This window comes from Haliotis cracherodii, unplaced genomic scaffold, assembly GCF_022045235.1.
Source record: "Haliotis cracherodii isolate W230 unplaced genomic scaffold, xgHalCrac1.p SCAF_5, whole genome shotgun sequence".
NCBI classification, from domain to species: domain Eukaryota; kingdom Metazoa; phylum Mollusca; class Gastropoda; order Lepetellida; family Haliotidae; genus Haliotis; species Haliotis cracherodii.
In genome coordinates this window covers 37,502,391-37,508,467 of record NW_027266308.1, presented here as the reverse complement: position 1 = coordinate 37,508,467, position 6,077 = coordinate 37,502,391, and positions in this window count along the sequence as shown.

The window sequence follows — 6,077 nt, the reverse complement described above, 5'->3', positions numbered from 1 at the left end:
GCCGATGAATTCCTATCCTGACCTCACTCAAATCGTCAAATGTATGTGTATCAGCCAATGGTTAATATGATAGGGTGACTGTAGAATTTCATCCTGAATGAATAACTGAATAATGTATATTTGGACCATAACTGGAGAAAGGAATTAGTTCATCTTGAACACGAAATTGGAGCAGATAAAAATACTGTGTTTGTTTGTTGTTTAACGCCGCATTCAGCAACATTCCAGCTTTATGACGGCGGTCTGGAAATAATCGAGTCTGGACCAGACAATCCAGTGATTGACATCATGAGCATCGCATTTTGGACACGATGACATGCATCAACCAAGTCAGCGATCATCAGTTAGTAGCCTCTTACGACAAGCAAAGTCGCCTTTTACAAGCATAGGTTGCTGACGACCTATTCTAACCCGGATCTTCACTCGTTGAAAAAAAGTAGTCCGATGACCTTCAACCAAAGTGGTTGAGGATCTGGTACAGAAAGACGAGTTTAGATTTGTTACTGAAAGATGGACAAAGGAATTATAACGATGTGCATAACTGTCGGTCAAAAACGTCTCAGTTTAATTTGGGTAACGTTTGCCCGTCATGCCTAAGGCCTAACATTGGTAAAATGTGTGACCATTCTCGTTGTTGCCCGTTTTCATATGGCAGGGATATTGCCTAAATAAAGAATACTAAACGAACTCCCGTGTAATACCAATTTTAAGAAACTATTGAATAGTTCTGGTATTTGACGAGCGAAACTTGCCATTTATAACTTTTTTTCCAGAATTTCACTGTCGTGTGTGAATAGGCAAACACCTACACGGTCCACAACGTAATCCAATTGAGTTTAATAGAATAGTTCTTCAAACACGTCAAACGTTGACACATATAGATTTAATAACATACAACCTTTAGAATTCAGACGTCCCTTCCACATAGTTGTCGTAGGGCTAAGGTTATCGTAACTCACATACTTTAACAGAAACTTACGACTGTCGTTGCGCTATGATGTGATTTGTGGAATTTTGTTGGAAGATCCACCGGCGAAACAATGCCATGTGACGTCAGCCTAGCAATGGGGTTGCTGGGGTCATTGAGTGTGCATAAGCTCCTCTCAGTGATCTATCATCTCTTCACGCAATGTCGTTGAATAAGCCAAGCGATGTTGAGAGCTTTCAATGTCTGTTAGTGGAACTTGTTCCCGCAGTACATAAGCACGCACTTTGGTTTTTTACACAATGTGTAATACAGCTGTATGTTTATTAAACAGGTGGTCTCTTCACGGGCAAGTAATAAAGCGACTTGTAGCAAAGCAGGCTTTATCGGAAAAGTCTTTGTGTGATATCCTATAGGGCTATCTGGCGTGTAAAGTTATGACAATATATGTTACCAAAGCCACGAGGAACCATGCCGGACCTTGCAATGAGTGAGTGAGTGAGAGTGAGTTTGGTTTAACGCCGCTTTTAACAGTATTCCAGTTATATCGTGGCGTGTCAGCTTAATGTGGGAGGAAAGCCCGAAGTGATGCAGGTCACAGACGTTTACCACTTCGGTGAAACCCACGAGCACGGGTATGGTGCTGACAAACCTAGAACCGGGAACCGGGATTCGAACCCACAATCATTCGAACCCACAATCAATTCTGGTGTGGCCAAGGGACGCAACTCTGCACAGCGAATCGCGGCGCCTTAGACGAGAGGGCCACCCGTGCCTCCCTCAGTACCTTGCAATGAGCAGAACATTACCAGACATATGCAAAATAAACATAGAGGCATTATCAAAGTCTGTACAACAGTTGCGATTAGTGTAAAAGTTCTGCTTTTTTATACCATTCAACGCATATTGGTTTTAATGCTTTTAGTAATTTAACCATAAAGTGAAGGGTGACACTACGGATAGGCTTGAATTAGGCGGCGTAAGATGGTGTTCAAGGTTATTGCACTGCTATAGTGACGTGGATATATAGATATGTGCGTCTGTATGCGTGCGTGTGCGTGCGTGCGTCTGCTTGTAATTGTCCGAAATAATGTCGATTTTATAGTACTAGCACACTGAGATAACATGCCACAGTTGAACATGCCGACCTAGTTCAGACACAATATGCTGAATCCGAGCCGACCAGGCCTTGGTTTAATCCCTTGATGCCGAACGCCAGGCATGGCAACAACAAGTACCATTTTAACCGTCTTTTGTTATGACGCGGGCGGGGATCGAACCACCCACATGTATAAAAACATCCGAAAACATGGAAAATGTACTTTTAAGTAGCTATTGAGTCGCTGAAATGTGAATTGAAAATGTCAAAAACTAAAATGGAAATGTCAAAAACCAAAACGAAAAGGTCAAAAACTAAAATGAAAATGTCAAAAACACAAAACGAAAATGTCAAAAACTAAAATGAATACACAGAAAACTATTTCCACCGCGGTGTAAATATTATCACCGCGGTGGAAATAGTTTTCACCTCGGTGGAAATAGTTTTCACCGCGGTGTAAATATTATAACCGCGGTGTAAATAGTTTTCACCGCGGTGTAAATATTATAACCGCGGTGGGAATATTATCACCGCGGTAGAAGTTTTAGTTTTTGACATTTTCGTTTCGTTTTTCAGCGATTCAATATCTTCTTTACACATGATTTATCACATATTTGTAAGACAAATCGTGTTAATTTGCAAAAGGTTACGATAAATGTAAGCGAAATATCAAAATATGGAAAAACAGACTCCATGTCCCTTATGGGCCACCGTAGAAAACGTCATAACTAAACGTGGTGACCATGGATGTAGTGCAATATATATCTTCAATGGTTCGGGACAATTTGTTAATATGAAAGGAACAGCCATCTTAAGTTTTGCTCAGGAAACGTGAAATACTAGACTTGGCCATTGATGACATCTATGCGAAATTTGGAGACATATTAAGGCTAGAAGTAGATCTATACCACAATGAACACTTAATGCGATCCACGATTTGATTATCTGTTTCTGCAGGCTGAAGAGACCAGTGAAATCGCCTCATCTGTTTCATATTTAGATTTACGTTGTAAAGACAAAACCAATCCACATGACTGCAAAACAAGGGGATGACTTCAACTTTCCAAATGTCGACTTTCTGTTATGTTGAGCCGGTTTCATGCAGCTCCAGACCTTGCTGTCTACATTACACAACCTTTGAGGTCCACCGACCATATTCTTTGTGCGAAGATTTCAAAGAGCGGCTAACGAACCTTGCTCAAAAGTTGTTTGATCAAGTTACAACATTCAAGGCCTCAGTAAAGCTTTCAAAAGGTCATATGGCAGACATGTGAAGGACATTTACAAATTTAAGGCATCACTGACAAACTGATATCCGATGCAATACCGTATTTAAACTAGCACCAATGTTCCCGGGCTTTTCATGTGAACAATTGATTTGCTTCTGAATATGTTTGTGACCGTTGCCGCCTCTTCGCGATGGGGATTAATAAAGACATGCTCATGATATTGTCGGAATGGTAGCAGATATTTCTTATGAATATGGAAAGGTTTTATCGCTTTTAGTTATTATGGTTTTGGTATTAATTATAAATATCATTATGGACAGTTTTTGTCACTGTTTATCCATGTGGAAAATTAAACCCCGTTCTTTGTTGTGTTCGATCGTACGCTTTATCCACTAGGGTACTCACCGCCCTTTTCTGATGTGAAGTGTATCTACCAAACTGGCGTATCAACACACAATATCTGTATGTGTACACGTGTATACATGTTTAACTCTTTCACAATATTAAAATACACCCGACAAGAACCATTTCCACTGTTTGATAGTGATTCATAAACACATGCGCATGATATAGTCGGAATCGTACAATCGACTCTGCTCTTAGCACAGATTTCTATTGAATATGGAAAGGTTTTTGTGGCTTATATTTACAATACTGTACACGTGATTGAGTTAAGATTTAACGTCACATCGGCAATATTTCAGCCATATTGTGACTACAATACTGTACAAGCAATGGCAGACGACATCTGGTGCAAGATAGGAGGTCCTTATTTTTATCCCACACTCTGACCACTCTCAGCAGATAAGGCATGACCACGTATAGAATCAGGTTATCTGACCCGGAGAAGTGTGTGAGCGTTGGGCGTCTCTGTACAACGTTCACCTGTTTCTGTTACATTAGGGCAGCCTGTTGCAAGTGTCTCTCTACAACATTCACCTGTTTCTGTTACATTAGGGCAGCCTGTTGCAAGTATCCAGGGCTTTCTTATATGTTGAAGTTTTCAATTTAGATAATCATTAACGATCACTGCCGCCCCCATGGGTGTAATTGATACATTGGGACCCCCTGCTGCATTTCTCCTGGCAGCTATGACGATGCACGACACATGCGCAGATGCTCTTATCAGAGGACTTCCGTAGTCTAGTGAACAGGCCTCAGACCACAGTTATCCCCCGGAAGGAAAATAGGAGAATATAGTGCCCTGTTCAAATGGACTGTTCAGCCTGTGCCAATTTTTTTGGAGTGACTTGTGATAGCTTAAATGAAAGATTAGACATTGTAGTATGTTGCCAATTTTTTGTTAGCCACATGCTGTGAAGGTATTGATTCCAGCCTCCCATGACTTGACCCCAAGTTGAAGGCCGCTCTGTGCGTTTCGGCTCAAAACTTCCGGTGAGCACTGTTGACAGTGGTTACCGCGAAAGGGGGCTGGTCAATACATGCCGAAACTTTGTGTATTAAGTGACAAGTGGCAGGTTGGTCAGCATGCAACAGGAGAACGGCCTACGACCGATAATACTTATGGTGGGCTGTCATGTCACTGTAGATAGCAAAGAAGGAAATTAATTGTGGTCTGAGGCCAACAACCATACGCTGAGAGTTAATTCCCCTTGCTTCCCCTCACGCGCACATGCTGACATGCACTGGTATTTCGAGCATTAGGCAAAGCGGAGTCAAAAACTACATCTTATCGCTTCAGGGGAACGAACATTTCAATTATGTTTCCTTTTCTGTACTTCTAGGCATTTTTGTCTATGCAGAGATTAGCATTACCGTGTGTATTTGTCTCGTAAACCAAAGTCTTTGCGTAAACTAAGCCGGAAACACATTTTCTCCAATCTTCCCGAGACAAGGGCTTTAACTGACTGTAAAAATCCACTTCCCACTGGACTTACATAGTCTCGGGAAGATGATTTTCTCACGGATGTACCGGTGACTCGGTGAGTTGGAGCGATCTGCCGATCAGTTGACACACGACTTCGCCGAAATTAATGTAAACAGTAATGAATGAAGTTTTGAATGAAATTAATAAAATTGATAACTAACAAAAGTCCAGATATACAATGGATACAATTGTAACCAGGGGGCACGGGTGGCCCAGTCGTCTAAGGCGCCGCGATTCGCTGTGCAGAGTTGCGTCCGTGGACACGCCAGAAACCTATGATTGTGGGTTCGAATACCGGTTCGCCCCGATTATGTTTCTAGGTTTGTCAGCACCATACCCGTGCTCGTGGGTTTCATCGAAGTGATAAACGTCTGAGACCTGCATCACTTCGGGCTTTCCTCCCACATTAAGCTGACACGCCACGATATAACTGGAATACTGTTAAAAGCGGCTTCAAACACAACTCACTCACTCACTCAATTGTAACCAGACAGAGGGATAACGGCATTAATATGCATACTTTGTCAAATGACTCCCGCCTCACTTTGTTTCAAAAGATGGATGAGAATCTGGTAATTAATTATGGCGTCGAGAACGACAACAGAAGACGAGGAAGAAATAATCATTATTATAGGTATGTTATGGTAAAGTTGATACGATATTACTTTTGTATTTAAACCAAAACAATTTTGTTCACTGATATTCTAATCAGTTATGATTATGTTTTTAAAGATTATTTTGAAAATGTAAATTATTTGATCAAATTTATCTGTCGTTCAGCAGAGAAAGTAGTCCAAACATTCCGTCTTTTAAACTGTAAATTTCAGCAAACGCAATCTCAACAAGACGATAATCAGTTAAAATGTTTTTTCTAAAAAAATCAGACGGAGACTTCAAACCTTTTAAGCATGGCTGCATGCACAAAATAATGGTCAA